General features: G+C 53.2%; 1 long non-coding RNA gene across 1 annotated transcript in view; it reads right to left on the minus strand.

Moving 5' to 3' along the window:
- Positions 1-11,845, minus strand: part of LOC125616012 — a 299,348-nt gene extending 287,503 nt beyond the window's left edge. The window contains exon 1 of the long non-coding RNA XR_007346606.1: positions 11,806-11,845. This is a non-coding gene — a long non-coding RNA (uncharacterized LOC125616012). The remainder of the gene's footprint in view (positions 1-11,805) is intronic.
- Between the last annotated feature and the right edge of the window lie 4,957 nt (positions 11,846-16,802).

Here is a 16,802-nt window from a genome sequence, read left to right on the forward strand (position 1 = left end):
CTCTGTGTTGGCCGGCGTTCTGACCCACCTGCCCTGAATCCAGGGTCCTGAGCAAGCTGTTGGCGGTGGAAGGTCAGAAGACAGGATGGTACTTACTTCCCAGGTCAGCTTTAGAGGGGGATTTGAGAAAGCAGCAGAGTTTTACTTGAGAACTGTTTTGTAAACTTGGAGATGACGTTAGTGGGCTTGGTGCCAAAGGCGAGCATTTCAGACACAGAGTTGCTCTGGCCAAGCGCTGTGACAAGCTCCTTCCACAGTGCGAGGAGGGTCACCCGGAAGATGAGCTCTTACAAGCAGAGACAGCAGCGAGGCCCTCCCACAGCCTCTCGCCCAGTCCTTGGCTTTTAACAAAGACCCTCCAAGAGCATCCGGCTTTGGTCTCTCGTGACGCCCGTCTTCTCAGCGTGGGGAGGTTGATGGGGTCCTAGCAGTTCTGAGGTCAAAGGGACTTTGGCTCCTCCTCCTCACCTCACAGAAGGGACTGAGGATGAGAGGTGAGCAAGGGCTAGGCTGAGGCCTCGGACTCTGCTCACCGCATGCCCTCTCCCTCCAGGACCAGAGCGCCTTCCATGACCACGCGTGGGGAAAGCCCAATGGGACCCCCACCCCACCCCACCAATCGGTGTCGTCTCAGCTGCAAACCTGGGAAGACATGTGAAGCCTCACCCAGTTGGTCCTGCGCTTGGACTGAGCGCCTTGTCTGCGGTGTTTGTGGTGTCATTGCCAGAGAGATTTCCCACACGCTGTAGGTGACGGCAGGTGGAGGCAGGGACCTGGAGGTAGACACACCTCCGAGCGCAGCCAGGCGGCCCGCTGTGGCTATCCTCCCTGCCTCCTGTCAGTGTCTGCATGTGTGCGAGCTCGGCCTCCCAGCACCGAGGCGTGACACCCTCTGTGGCTTACAAGTGGCTTGTTTGTTGTAGCCGCAGGAACAGGTGGCCCCTCGGCCCCGTCCTGCCTCTACAGAGAGCCTTGCTGCCTGTCCACCTGCAGACTAGCACCTTCGGGTCCCCGGCACCCTGCGGCCGGCCTCCCCCAGGCCCACCCCGCTCTGCCAGCCTCTGTCTCCCATTGCCTGTGTGTGCCAGGCTTAAACAGCCTGTTCCTCTTCAGATGGGTCACACACGGTGGCTTGCCTCCTCCCTGGCCTTCCTGCTCCGCTAAGAAGGTCGCCGTCTCCCTGTCCTTTTCACACAGGGGCCAAGCCACCCTTGGTGAAGATGGACACTGGGGCAGGAACCCGCTGGGGCAAGTGACGCTGGAGTAGGGTGGAGCCCTCTGGGGCACGGGCTGTGGTGCCCTTGGCTGTCACTCAGGTCCTTGTTGAGCAGAGCAGCTTCGCTCTCCATCCAGCTAAGGGTCAGCAGGTTGAGGACCGTATCATGGAGAGGGTCAGCCTGAAGTCTGAGTGGAGCGTCGGGAAGCTCCTCCTTGCCAGGGAGCGATTTTGCCTCGTGGTGCTCTAGGGTCACGGATGGGCAGCCACACAGACTGTTCAGGTCACTGACGTCTCCTTCATCGTGTGACACATGGACGTTTGCATTAACGCCCCTCCCCCTTTTATTGGAAAGGAAGGGCAAAGAGAAACTGGCGTCAGGGTGGACCACAAGCACTGCAGAGCAAGTGGGAAGGAAGGGGTGTGGATGAGGGGCCCAGGAAGACAGGAAATCAGGGTTCAGAGGAAGCAGGAGACGGGGAGCGTGGGAGGAGGGAGGAGGGAGGAGGGGGAGGAGGAGCCAGGAAGGACGCAGAGCAGGACTTGGCTCTGTCCCAGCTCTCCCCCTCCTGAGGGAGACGAGGCTGTGGAAGGGGAAATGAAGGGGAAACTCGCCCCTGCGTTCCTGAGAGGGGAGACGCAGCCTGTGGAGAGGAGGTGAGGCCCGGAAGATGGGAAAGTCAGCAAACTGGGAGGGAGGAGCGTCCCCTCCCCCTAACCCTCCGCCCACTCAGGTACACCAGGTAAACCCGGTCACTGACGTCGAGGGTCACATTTCCATTAGCTGCACTTTTCAATGCTGAGATGGAAGCACCCATCCCTCTCTTAGGGAGGGAAATCCTGCACCTCGGGCCTCTGGTCCCCTCTGGGGACTGCATGGCTCTCACCAGCACATGCATGAACATGAGTGGTGGCTCCCTAACTCTCCCAGATCAGAAATGCACCGTGTCCAGCCTCCTTAGCACACAGAAGTGGCTGTGCAGACACGTCCCCTCCGCAGTCCCCCACAGCCCTGGGGAGGGAAATCAGAGCCTCAGGGTGCCTGGGGCGGGGGCTCCATTTTTGTAGGATTTTTAAAAGCCATACAGCACACAATTCTGCCAGAGCCTGTCCTGATTCCTCCTGATTCTTGCTCAAGTGAGATAATATCCACTTAGGAACAAATCTTGATGGAAAGCCAAGGACCCCCTGCTGGCATCAGGAAGCCAGAATGTGGCCTCTTCAACCTGCGCTGGCCTGTGCCTGATGAGGGAGGGGCCACTGTCCTTGGTCAGCCACTGTCCCCTCAGGGGACAGTGAGAAATCCCTGAGACTCAGAGGACACCTGCTGCAGGTGTCGGTGAGAACGCGGCCGGCGAGGCTGAGGTCGGGGGACAGGAGCAGCGACAGCTTGGACGTCAGGGAGGGAAGGCTGGGCTGCTGCGGCCCACGCTGCTGTGGTCCGGGAGGAGTTCAAAGCTATTGATCAATCTCCAACTTTGCTAAAGTAAATACTGTGTCAAAAGTTTCTAGAACAAGCCCAGGAACTGACTGCATAATGCCCAGACTCATAAAGGAAAGCATCAGCGGAAGGGGAGCCAGCCATTCACCAAGAGGACAGAGACTCGTAGTGCAATGTAGCCTCAAACCCAAACCAGAAGTAATTCAGTAGAAGGACCACGGTCCCCCTCGAAAGCAATTTAGAAGTAAAATGAGCCAGTGAGACATCACCTAGTAAAAGTGCGCGGTGAGTGCTGCTCATTGGTGGACGGAACCACCTGCTGGTGGCGGAGCAGCCTGGGGGACTGCAGCACAGCTTACCAAGACAGTCACCGTGCTCGGAAGGCTGCTGTGTGGGACCCTATGTGCGGCCTTCGAGAGAGCCACCCAGGCCGGGAGATGGATGAGCAGGGGCCAGGGGCCCAGGTGGGATGGCAGCCACAAAGAGGCACGGGGACACTGGGGCCCATGATGGTTCTTGGTTGCAGTGGTTGTTAGAGCCAAGTGTTCATTCACCAAGTGGTGCTGAGCTTACGTGCAGGGAGCGCCACTCCTTATCTTATGAGACCATAAAAAAGATGTATTAATGGGAAAACAGGTGGAATCTGAATAAATCCAATCGTTCAGTGAACAATATTATGCCAATGCTAATTTCTTACTTTTGGTAAATATGATATAGTCACTTGTTACAGTTTAGATATTAGTTGACCCCAAAAGCTCATGCGTGAGACAATGACGAACATTCAGAGGTGAAAGGATTGGGATAGGAAAAGAGCAATAACCCAACCAGTGAATCAACCCTTAATTGGGTGGCTGTGCGTGCGGGAGGTGGCTGTTGGAGGCGTGGCCTTTGGGAACGTGTCTCTCTCTGGCATGTGGAGTCGCTCCTGCTCTCTGATCATCACGTGAGCTGCTTCTTTCTCCTGCGCTCTCCCACATTATTGTCGCCTCCCCTTGAGCCCCGAGGGACGGAGCCAGTGTCTGTCTACAGACTGAGACCTCTGCCACCGTGAGCCCCAGATAAAATCTCCTCCTCTAAAATTGTTCCTGTCAGGTTTTTAGTCACAGGAGTGCCAAAGTTGATTAAAACATCACAGAAGTTCTCATCATTAGGAAGTTTGGTGAAATATATATAGAAACTGCAAATCTTTTGTAAGTCTAAAGTTATTTTCAAAACAAAAACAAAAAATTTTAAAATATCAGTCATATTTCTATACACTAATGATGAACATGTAATTTAAATAGGTCTTCCCAAAAGTAAATATTTAAGAATAAATTAACAAAACTAAATCTGTATAGGATCTGTATGCTGAAACTACAAAATGCTGCCAAGAGAAATTGAAGACCTAAATAAATGGAGAGACATACTATGTTCATGAATTGGAAGTGTCAATATAGTAAAGCTATAAATTCTTCCAAAACCAATCTACAGATTTAATGTGATTTCAGTAAAAATCCAAGATGGATGTTTTTATAGACAGAGAAACTGATTTTAAATTTATGTAAAAAAAAACCCAAAGATAATAAATATTCAAATCACTTTAGGGGGAAAAAAAGTCGATTTGGAGGAATCATGGCACTCAGTTTTAGTCATGCTGAGGAGATGTAGTAATAAAGAGAATGGCAGATCTCCATGTATGCGGCCACTTGGTTTGGTATAAAGCTGCAAAGACAGAGCACTAGAGGAGAGTCTTTTCAACACACTGTGCTAGGAAACTTGGGATCCTACATGCAAAAAGTAAATAAATATACAAAAAGAACCTTGACCTAATCCTCAAATCTTACTTAAACATTAACTACCACAGATCTCCGGAACTAAATGTTAGGTATAAAGCTACGAGGGTTTTAGAAGAAAGGACAGGAGAATTCTCTGTGACCTGCACTAGGCAGCAAGCTGACACATGAAGTCAGTACCCCTACCTAGGGGTAAGAGCAGGTTGTCAGTGCGAGACACTAAGCAGACTGCAACCAACCAAGGTTGAGAAAAGGGGAGCAGGTCACACAGCCCGCAAAGACTGGCATGCAGTGTGTGCCGAGAACTCACAACTGAGCACAAAATTCCCAAAACAAAGTGAACAGACCCATCATCACCGAGAACATATGGAATGCACCTTAGCACATGTCCCTGGTCACCAGGGAAATGCACTAAAACCACCCGGAGATGCTCCTTCACCCCATCGGGTGCCTCCACTGGGACGTTTTGACAGAGGAGCTGCGTGGAAATGAAAGGGGTTGGGGCCTGGGGGCTCTGTACGGTGGTCTGTGATGCAGCCCACCAAGTGCCCACCACGTGAAGGAAGCAATCCACTCCCAGGGGACATCGTCAAGCTCTGGAGCCAGTTTTGGTTATTGCCACTGGCCTGGGGGCTGCGGCTTCCTGCAGCCCCTCGCAGAGTGTCGTCTGAGGGGTTGTAGGAAGGAGGAGGTTCACAGCGACTCACAGTCACGAAACCCGGAAGGGCCGTGTCTTTCCACACAGGTGGGTGGTGGACCACTGCGACCCGCCCAGGCCCATGACACCACCAAGCAGTATGAGGAGCCACTGAGAGTGAGCTCACAGTGTGGAGGAACCTGTCACATGAAGTCACGCTGAGCCGTGGAAGGCAGTTCCCAAAGTCACCTGTCGCATTTCAGAAAGACAAAGTCTCTGTGGCTGGGTGTCCTGGGGGCAGGGGCGAGCAGCGTGGGGTGGGAGACTCTGAGTCAGATGTGGGCTGACGGTGAATCAGAACACCTGCCGTGAAGCCCAAGGTCAGCGAAGTCAACTTCACTGTGCTGCTTCAAAAAGTCTTTCAGAAATTATAAAAACCCCATTAACTGGGCCTGGGGATATGGCTCAATCCTCAGCACCACATTAAAAATAAATAAAATAAAGATATTGTGTCCACCTGAAGCTAAAAAATAAATATTAAAAAAAAAAAAAATCTCATGAACTAGGGAAAGAAATCCAGGACGAATCTGAAACACAAAAGGGTTTTGTCTGAAATACGTGAAGAAATCCTGTGAATCAAAAAGAAATAAGTGACTTGGTAGAAGCAGACAAAAGATGAACAAAAATTCCACAGGAAACATGAGAAGTTGGAGAGAAAAAGAAGATAATCTTGTTTAATAATCAGAAAAGTGCAAATTAAGATTTTAGAGAATAAGTCACCTGACGGTCAGTAGTGAGCCTGTCAAGAGGCGGCCTGAGGATGTGGCAGCTGGGACTGTCACAAGAACTGGTTGTGGAAGCCCCTTCTCAAAGCCACTGTGCCTGCACACTCCATGGGGTTGGATAGCCTCCATCCATCTGGCCCCCGGAACCTGCGAAGGTGGCCTTCCTTGCAGAGATCCTTGCAAGCCAATTAAGTTAAAGATCTTTATGTGAAATCATCCTAGAGCCACCCTAGTCCAGAGGCTCCTGTCCACAGGAAAAGAGGACACACTGAGAAACAGGTGACCAGTTCCAGGGACAAAGAGGTCGGGCTGGGAGCCAAGGAGCACCTGGACCCACCAGGAGCAGGAGGAGGCAGGAAGGGTCCTCGGTTGCAAGGTCCCACCCACACCCTGCTTGACTTCTGTTCAAAGCTGCGACAGTACACGTCTGCCGTGAGCTCCAGGCTCGGGGTGGTTTGTTGTAGCAGCCACAGGAAGTAATACAGCTAATACAGCCCCAGGAAGCGGACACCCTGCTCACCACTTCCTCAGGTGAAGGCACACCCGACAGTGAGCGAAGTGTTTTCCTCCATCCACTGTAAGACACGTCCCACGTCACTTCCCTGCCCAGGTTTGCAGAGCCAGAGCAGCTGCTCTCCCTAGTTCTAGTGTTTTCCATCCTATCCTCTTCTGCTGTGGGCTACACCTTTTTCACTAAAAAATAAAGTGCCGGTTGCACCTCACAGAATTGGTGTCTTACCACTAAGGACTTTCACTGCTGGGAACAGTTATGTGTGTGCCCCAGAACGTGAACCCAGGAGTGCTCACGGCCACAGTGTCTGCGGAGCAAAGACAGGAAGAGCTCCCCCCAGGGCACTGAGTGGAGTGGGAACCACATGTCCAGGTGCTGGCACCACCTGAGTCAGGGAGAGGGCCATGGCTGGGACACCCCTGCTCCCTTCCTGCTGGGCTGCATTCCCCTACTCCCCTTTGGCCAGGTCAGGGTGCCCCCCAGCCAGCGAAGCCACACAGGAACCCAGCTGCATGACAGGCAGGTGCTGAGCAGTGGGACAGGGAGCCGCCGGGGAGAGCTTGCCTCGTGATGCTCACAGCCCCGGTGGGGAGTGGAGCCCAGAGCGGAAGACACACAGCCAGTACCGCTGCAGGACACCGCAGCTGGGGCTGGGGCAAGAGCTGGGGGGCAGAACCACCCCCACCCATTTCAACTCTCCCCTGGCCTGCTGGGCCGACGCTGGGCCCTGGTCCTTCCCACGGCTACCCTTGGGCATCCCCTGCTGGCTATGGTCAGGCTGGCTGCCATGGAGTCCCTGGTGGGGGTCTGTCACACGGTGCAGTCTTCATGCCCGATGAAGAGAACCAAGTCGCGTTTCTCTTGAGAGGTGAAACAGTGACTCTTCCTGGTGGGGGCCAGCTCCGCCTGCTGTGTGACCTCCCACGAGTGTCTCAGCTCCTGTGGGTCTCGGCTTCCTCACTGTAAGACGAGGTTTGGGAGTCCTGCTGGGCAGGGCCGCCCGAGCGTGAAGGGTGACCTGGTCCACAGAGTGCTCCGAGTTGCTCTGATGACGCCGAGCTCCGGCTGCTCTGTCATGGTGACCCTGGCACTACAGCTGGCCTTTGGCAAGGGGAAAGGAGGGACGAGCTCGAGGGACCGGTGTGCTCTTCCCTGGTGTCCCGTCCTCGGGCGCTGGGGCCCTTACTCGTAGGGCAGCAAGACAGCTCCCTGTTGCCCAGACCCTCCCACCACGCTGCAGCCCAGCTGCAGCCTTCAGGGGAGCAGCCCTGGGAGCAGATGGACTCTCCTGGTGGCCCCACCTTGATCGTGCCCAGGCCCAGCATGCTGTCCCCACCTAGCCCACACGTCCACCCCTGCCTCTGGAGGCAGGGAACTCCATCTCGAGGTGAAGGAAACCCATCTCAGGCAGGAAGTGTGCCGCGCGCCCAAGAGCTCCGATATTAGTAGGGAACAGCGTCTCCACACCCCACCTCCTTTCCCCTTGACCTTCCACGTTATCCAAAGATGGTATTCGGATCCTTGAGCCTATTGCAGAGATCACACTCCTCAGGAGGGAGCCGAAGTATGAAGCAGAAAGTCTGCAAGGCCCCTCATCCTGTGAGGGTCAGCTCTGGCTCTCGAGCAGCGTCCCCTCGGCTGTTGGCCCAGGAAGTTATTTATGATCCAATAAAAATTAAAAGGCCTTCTAGAGGATTCACTCACCGAGTGGACTGGCTCTTGCGTTCGATTCATTGCTAATATTAATTCCCACTCATTCTGGAGATCTGAGCGTGGAGCTCTCCCTCTGAGAGAACTTGGCGAGCCAACAGCCTGGATGGGGCCCTGTGCCTTCTCCAGCCCTGTGGACCCCAGCTCCAGCCGGGGGGCCAGGTCACAGAAGGCTCCAGCAAGCACTTCTGACTGAAAGGTGACAAGAGAGCGGCTAGGAGTGACCGTCCCCAGCACAGGCGGGGCGCCTGCTCCTGTGTGTGGACAGAATGTTCAACTCCCAGGCACCTGGCGGAAGGACTCATCAGACTCGGCCTGAGGTGGGGCCATGAGGGTGCCTTGGGCAGGCGTCTGCCACCTGTTCACACTGCACCTCGCATCCTGAGGACCTTGCAAAGTTCACACAAAATGTCCCCGCTGGGAACTCAGTGAGCTGCCTGGGGAGGGCTCCTGGAGGGACACTGCTGGGCGTGAGGTCACAGGTCATGGTCATAAGGCACTTGGCGCTGGACGCTCCAGTGCTGTTCAATCCTGGGGCAGGCAGGGAGGCAGCCCACAGCGCTGGTGGCCCCGTCCACCAACCCAGAGATGGGGATCCACAGCGGCAGACGTGGTGACCACATCCCTGGCCATGCAGGCTGGCTCAGCAGGACACTTTTCATGGTTCACCCTGTCCCCTCCCTGTGGGCATGGAGGCCTCTGGAGGAATGGAATTCACTGCCGGCTTTCCATGTGACACTCAGTGCACGCTGATGGTCTCCTAGGTCCCTGCAGCAGAGTGCCACAAATGGGCGCTGGCACGTGGAAATGCACTCTCCCTCGGGTGGGGGATCTCGGAGCATCCTTCCTGCAGCTTCGGGATCCTCAGGCTGGTTGGCCCTTGGTGTCCCTGGCTGGTGGTGCCCTGACTCCGATCTCCGTCTCTATCTCCTGGTCCTCTTCTCTGCGTCCTCCTCTGCCCTGGAGATCCGGTGAGTGTTCTCGCCACACTTTTCTCTTTTCCCGAGACCCCCCCAGGTTTTTAGTTGTTGGCCAACGTACCAGGTTCCTGACACAGGAGCCTGGATCCGCGGTGTGCTTTAGGGCACTGCAACGGAGCGGAGTGGTGACTGGACGCCCGGGCAGTGGCCTGAGACGGCTTTCCTGGGTCCTTCTGTTCACTCCCGTCTCTCCCTGCTTCACCTTTGCTGTGTCCTTTTCTCCATCTCTGGCACTTAGCAGGGCCTTGTTTGCTGGCCCTAGGAGCCTGGACACTCCTTGCAGAAGGTGACTCACGCCCTCGCACAGTCGACCATGCCCTAGTGCCCTGACGGTGCCCGGTCTCCGGGGTCACTGGCTGCTGGGAAAGGAGAAAACAGCTCTTTAGCAAATAGCTCTGCCCCTGCTTCGGCAGCCACGGTTGGAGATGCCCTCTCCTCTGGGCTGCAGGAGTCACCGGACCCCTCCTACTTTGTCCTGGGTCTGCAGCGCGAGGCTTGGGGTGCCCTGGCTCCCCAGGAGGCTGCAGCGCTCCCGCACAGCCCTGCAATGTTAGCGGTACCTCCCCAAGGACGGAGACACATCTCCATGTTAAAGAAAGTGCACCCACCCCACTGCTGGTCCGGGAGGAGGCATCCAGCCGTTGCCGTCCATCCCCAGCCCTGTCCTGCGAGTTGGGGTGCGTTGGGTGAGATCATCCTGCTGGATTTTCTGTTTTCACGATTTTCTCCGTGGCTCCTTGGGTGTCTTTCCTGGTTAATGGCTTGCTTCACGTTGTGTTTCCTGTGATTTCAGGGGTGGTGCGCCCCGGAGCTCTGCAGACGCCACCATCGAGTCAGCCCTCCTGTGCTGAGAGGGGTCCCCGGGGCTGGACTCCACAGGGCAGCCGCGGTGCTGAGCGGTGGGCAGCGGAGGGCCTGGCGGCTCGCCCTCCCCACGAGCCCCCTCGGTCCTGTCCGTCTGCCCAAGGACACTGTTGGCCATAACACCTCAGCCACCTGACCTTGAACGAACCCCCGGAGCCCCTGGAGGCCCTGGGTGGGGGTGCCTCAGCCCATCTCCCTGCGTGACCGGTGGCTGGGTGTAGAGCCTGTTGGTCCGATTACGGATGCCGAGCACTTTCGGCCAAGCTGTCTGCCCGCCCTCTTCGCCCTTCACTACCCTGCGGGGCCGGGCAGCTTCTCTGGCACTTGGGTGCGGTCGAGGGCTTCTCCCTGTGTGGTCCTTCCGTTGTCTGACAGCCCGGGAGCAGGTCCAGCCTCACTTTCACCAAGACGACCGGCAACGTCCAGAACACTGGGCGGTCCGGGCTGGCAGGGGAAGCGAGATCCTTCCTCAGGCCTCACGGTGGACCAACTGAGCTGGGAGCGGTGCGCGTGGTGCGTTGCTCTGGAGCCTGGCGGGAGGGAACCCAAACTTGCTCATGAAGAATTTAATCATTAGTCCCTAAAAGTCATGTTGTGAGTTGGGCTGCGTCCCCTCAGAAAGGGAGGTTCAAGGCCTAACACCCAACCTGAGTGACCACACTTGGAAATAGAGTTGTTGCCGATGTCACCAGGGAGGCTAAAATGAGGCCCTCTGGAGTGGATGGCCTGATCCACAATGGCTTGTGTCCTTATTAAAAGGGAGACGTGGGCACAGGTGTGGACACAGAAGATCCCACGTGAACAAGGCCGGGGTGTGGCCACCTGACCACAAGCCAGGATGGCCATGAGCCCCCACGGAAGTCAGGAATGGCTGGACAGACCCCCCCCCACTCCAGACACACAGGGAATGGCCTGCCCACCTCTTGATGTCTGATCTCTGGCCCCGTGGACCATGAGAGAATGGACTCAGTCACACGAGCCCCAGCATGGTGCTGTGACGGCAGCCATTGGTCAGGGCCCTGTCCCTTCCCGTCACCCTGTCTCCTCCGCCTCTGCCTGCGTCACCACTAGGGCCCTCCCCAGCCTGGCTCCTCGTGACCTTCCGCCAACTGCCCGGCTACCTGGGCATCCAGTGAAGAAGCAGGAGTAAAGGGACGTGACCCACAGGACTGCTCCTAGGCTGGCAGCCACAGGGATCCTCTGGCCAGCAGGTCCACTGCTCTCACAGATGCCCTCAACCCAGGCAGGTGGCAAAGTCTGAGAAACTGCTTTGGTTGCCCACATCCAGAGGGGAAGCTCGTGACAAGCTATCTAGGCCTCTACGGCTTCAGTCAGCAAAGCAGATCTGTGTCATTCAGGGATAAATAACTCATGTAAATGTCACTCAGAGCAGCATCACACTTGCAAGGAGAGTCTCACACACATGGAGCCGTGGAGTGAAACTATCTTCTAGCAAAACTTTTCCAGCAAACATGGCCCTAGAGGGAGGTCGGAAATGAGAGGAAGGGCACTGGAAGGGTCTCGTTGGCCGTGAACTCAGGTAGGAATCGGTGGCAGGCCCTGTCGGACTCCAAAACTCAACCAGTCTCTGAAGTCCATCGGCTTCCGTGAACGCCGTGGTCTAGAGTCTGTGAGTAAGTGTTAGTGAACCCCCTCATGGGGGGCAACAAGGTGTTGCCGTTTGGACCTGGAGCCTCCCCCACAGGCTGATGTGCTGAAGGCTTGACGCCATGAAGGGCTAACCCATCGGTGGTTCCTAGCTTACTGGGATCGGGGCAGGCTGGGGTAGAACAGTGAGCGCTCTCTGCTTCCTGGCCACCACGAGGCGGGCAGCTCTGCTCCGCCACGTGGTGCCGCCATGATGCTCTGCCTCACATGGGCCCAGAGACCAGGGCCAGGCCACTGTGGCAGAAAGCTCTGAGAGCAGAGGCCACAGGAACTCTTTCCTCCTTGGTGTTGGTTTCCCTGGGTGCTCTGTCACAGTGGGGGGAGGGACTGACACATGGGGATGGCAGGAGGAGCAGGCCCACCCGGACCTTTGCCGTCTCCATGACAGAGGCCAAACTCGCTCAGGTATAAAAGTGCTGAGCCACTTTGAAAGAGATGATGGTGTGAGCTGTTTAGTTTCTTATTTACCTGAGACAACAGGAGGAAGGAATGAAGACTGCTTATGTTAGTCACGGGGAAGGCCAGAGGCTCACAGGCGGGCAGCGAACGCCTTCCTGTAACAGGGCTTCCTGGAGGGCTAATTCCAAATAATCCCACAAACCGTCCCCACTCTCCTGTACCTGAGAGATCCCTGTGCTGTCTGGGTGAACTTGAGGTGGACTCCCCTCGTACCTGCTGTTGGTGAGTCGCGGTGGTGAGTTGGCTCCCCGAGTCCTGGAGAGGTCCTTGTCCTCGGGGCGGGAAATGTCTTATCCCACGCGGTTCTGGCAGTCGGGAAAACAAAGGCAAGTGCAAATCCCCTTCATGTAGGCTGGGCCATGAGCATCCCCTTATCCATGGGACCCCTCCTAAGACCCCCAGACTGCGACCGGCACCATCCTGCTGCCCTGCGCGCCCTGCGCTTCCCCCGACAGGCAGGCCTGGGGTGGAGCTTCAGTTACACGTTGGGCACAGTCACAGACGAACCACAACTAAGAACAGATCAGCTTGAACAGCATGTCTGAGGACGTCATGTGGCTGTGGCTTCACCTTGCCACTCAAAGGCAGCGTCTGTGGCTTCTTCCTGGCCCCTGTGAGTCAACAGTGCCACCTCCCTTGTGCTTTGGGACCATCATTAAGTGGAACTCCAACCGGCTGTGAGCAACTCGGGTAGCGTGGACACACTGCACAAAGATGGTTCATGCTGGTGGGACTCAGCAGAGCAGCGTGGGAGCTCGACGTGGGGCTCGGTGCAGAACTTAGGAATTTTTATTTCTGAAGTTTTCCATTCGATATATTTGGACACATTTAGCTCAAGGTGACTGAAATGGTAGAAAAGGAAGCTTCACAGAGGGGAGACTCCTGGACGAGGACAGGACCCAGAGTGGCTGGGAAGCTGTTAGTGGACATGTGTCTGTCCTCAGCCAGAGCCCATCTGAGGAGGGGCCGCGCTCCTGTGGCTTTGTGTCCCCAGGTGGGCGACCTGCTCACCTCAGGGGGGCAGGTGAACAGAGCAAGACCAGGCGGGTGGAGGTCATGGCAGGCACACGCCAGCACCCAGTGAGGATGTCCAGCGGCCTCTGAGCAAGCTCACCATCAGTGGCCTCCTCGTCTACGAGTGAAAACACAGCCAGGCTCCACACATAGCCCAATTTGAGAAGGACCCAACGAGAGAGAAACAGACCCAGGCTGAGAAAAAACAGAGGACAGAGATTTGTTCAAACTTGTCAACTTCGCCCCGATGCCCGCACTTCCAACAGACTTCATAGCTCACGTTCAAGTCCGCGTCCATAATGCTAGAAGGCCTTTCTCAGCTAAATGAACTGGTGACACGTGAAATCTAATTAAGGGGCAATTTATACATTTGCAGCTTTTCACATTATATTCGAACAATGATCAGTCCACAAGCCAAATTGTTGACTACAGTTTGCATTAAGTTTCCCCCATTTTGGGGACATGTGACTAATTATTGTAATCATCTTCCGCTAATATGCATGCCTGGCCTATTGTGTCATGCAAATGTGACACCGAGCTAGCACGGAGAAGTCACAGGAAACACTGGCAGAGACGGGCCATTGTGAACATGTGTCATTTTGAGCATAAAAGACCCTCGACTTTTGGTGCTCTGTTTTCACCCTGGAATCTGCTGGGCTGTTTTTCCCTAGAAAAGGTTTAGAAATGGTTGCAGCTACATGTGCTGCACATGGAGGGTGCCGTGGCCAGGGGCAGAGACAGGCAGCAGTGGACAGGCCCCTTCCTCTCCAGGCCGCTCCACAGGAAGAGGTGCAGTGTCCACTTTCTGGGCGGGGCATCTCTCCCTTCTCCTGAGGAGGCTCTGAGGCCATTTTCCCCGAGTGTGCACATCTGGTAAAAGTGGTCACCGGCTCCGCAGCGCTGGGCTGCACAGGCCATGCTTGAGTTTTCTCCCGTCTGTGAGGCCAACGCCATTATTATCCCCATGGTACAGAGGACACGAGTGGAGCTCAGTTAGCACAGAGAGAGGGGAGCGGCTGGGGAGCCGAAACACCGTGTTCTGGTCCAAACACGCGGCCCGTGTGCTTGACTTCGTTCTCCCTCATAACTCTTCCTGAGACCTGGAGGAGGTCTTGCTCAGGGTGAGAAGCAGTTCACAGCCTTGGTGTCTGGGTGGACTGGATTTTCTTGGGCTTTGAGGTTGAGCTCCGGCTGTATGCGCAGAGCTCTGAGACTCCCAGGATGGTGAACCCACTCTGTGGCCACAACGTGCTTTTGTTTTTTTTTTTTTTTTTTCAGATTTAAATTTCCAATTTTATTTTATTATTTTTTTTAAGTTTTATTTTTTTTATTGTTGGTTGTTCAAAACATTACATAGTTCTTGATATATCATATTTCACACTTTGCTTCAAGTGGGTTATGAACTCCCATTTTTAGCCCATATACAGATTGCAGAATCACATCAGTTACACATCCATTGATTTACATATTGCCATACTAGTGTCTGTCGTGTTCTGCTGCCTTTCCTATCCTCTACTATCTCCCCTCCCCTCCCCTCTTCTGAAGCCTCCAAACATCCTGGGCCGTGTGGGCCAGGACTCTTCTCACTGAGCCAGGACAGAGCTGGGGGCCCAGGTGTGCTCGGCAGCCAGGCTTTGGAAGCCTGGCCTGGGCGGTTCTTAGGGCTCTGCTCCAGGCCTCCTCCTCTGTCCCAGAGGGACTTTCCTAGCAGGTGTCATTCTGCCAAGTGCTCTTTTTTAAAAAAATTTATTTATTTATTTATTTATTTATTTACGACAGCGGAATGCATTACAATTCTTATCACACATATAGAGCACAATTTTTCATATCTCTGGTTGTCTACACAGTATATTCACACCATTCGCGTCTTCATACCTGTACTTTGGATAATGATGTTCATCATATTCCACCATCATTTCTAACCCCTGCCCCCTCCCTTCTCCTCCCACCCCTCTGCCCTATCTAGAGTTCATCTATTCCTCCCATGTTCCCTCTCCTTACCCCACTATGAATCAGCCTCCTTATATCAAAGAAAACATTTGGCATTTGGTTTTTTGGGATTGGCTAACTTTACTTAGCATTATCTTCTCCAACTCCATCCATTTACCTGCAAATGCCATGATTTTATTCTCTTTTATTGCTGAGTAATATTCCGTTGTGTATATATGCCACATTTTCTCTTTTTTTAATATTTATTTTTTAGTTGTAGTTGGACACAATACCATCTGTTTGTTTATTATTTATTTATTTATTTTTATGTGGTGCTGAGGATCGAAACCAGGGCCTCACACCGGGCCTCACACATTCGAGGCGAGCACTCAACCGCTGAGTCGCAACCCCAGCCTGCCACATTTTCTTTATCCATCATCTACTGAAGGGCATCTAGGTTGGTTCCACAGTTTAGCTATTGTGAATTGTGCTGCTGTAAATATTGATGTGGCTGTGTCCTTGTAGGATGCTGTTTTTAAGTCCTTTGGGTATAGACCAAGGAGAGGGACAGCTGGGTCAAATGGTGGTTCCATTCTCAGTTTTCCAAGGAATCTCCATACTGCTTTCCATATTGGCTGCACCAATTTGCAGTCTCACCAGCAATGTATGAATTGCTCTTTTCCCACATCCTCGCCAACACTTATTGTTGTTTGTATTCTTAATAGCTGCCATTCTGACAGGAGTGAGATGAAATCTCAGAGTAGTTTTGATTTGCATTTCTCTAATTGCTAGAGATGTTGAACATTTTTTCATGTATTTGTCAATTGATTGTATATCACCTTCTGAGAAGTGTCTGTTCAGGTCTTTGGCTCATTTATTGATTGGGTTGTTTGTTGTTTTGGTGCTTAGCTTTTTGAGTTCTTTATATACCCTAGAGATTAGGGCTCTATCTGATGTGTGAGGGGTAAAAATTTGCTCCCAAGATGTAAGCTCTCTATTCACCTCACAGATTGTTTCTTTTGCTGAGAAGAAACTTTTTAGTTTGAATCTCTCCCATTTATTGATTCTTGATTTTAATTCTTGCACTATAGGAGTCTTATTAAGGAAGTTGGGGCCTAATTCGACATGATAAAGATTAGGGCCTACTTTTTCTTCTATTAGACGCAGGGTCTCTGGTTGTATTCCTAAGTCCTTGACCCACTCTGAGTTGAATTTTGTGCATGGTGAGAGATAGGGGTTTAGTTTCATCTTGTTGCATATGAATTTCCAGTTTTCCCAGCACCATTTGTTGAAGAGGCTACCTTTTCTCCAATATATGTTTTTGGCACCTTTATCTAATATATGATAATTGTAGTTTTGTGGGTTATTCTCTGTGTCCTCTATTCTGTACCATTGGTCTACCAGTCAGTTTTGGTGCCAATACCATGCTGTTTTTGTTACTATTGCTCCATATATCTTCTTGCTAAGGATTGTTTTAGCTGTTCTGGGTCTCTTATTTTTCCAGATGAATTTCATGACTGATTTTTCTATTTCTATGAAGAATGCCATTAGGATTTTGATTGGAATTGCATTAAATCTGTATAGTACTTTAGGTAGTATGGTCATTTTGATAATGTTAATTCTGCCTATCCAAGAGCGAGGTAGATCTTTCCGTCTTCTAAGGTCTGCTTTGATTTCTTTAGGGTTCTGTAGTTTTCATTATATAGTTCTTTCATGTCTTTCATTAAGTTGATTCCCAATATTTCTTTTTCTTTTCTTTTCTTTTTTGAGGCTAAATTGTAAATGAGGTAGTTTTCCTCATTTCCCTCTCAGAGGA

This window comes from Marmota marmota, unplaced genomic scaffold (assembly GCF_001458135.2).
Source record: "Marmota marmota marmota unplaced genomic scaffold, marMar, whole genome shotgun sequence".
NCBI lineage: Eukaryota > Metazoa > Chordata > Mammalia > Rodentia > Sciuridae > Marmota > Marmota marmota.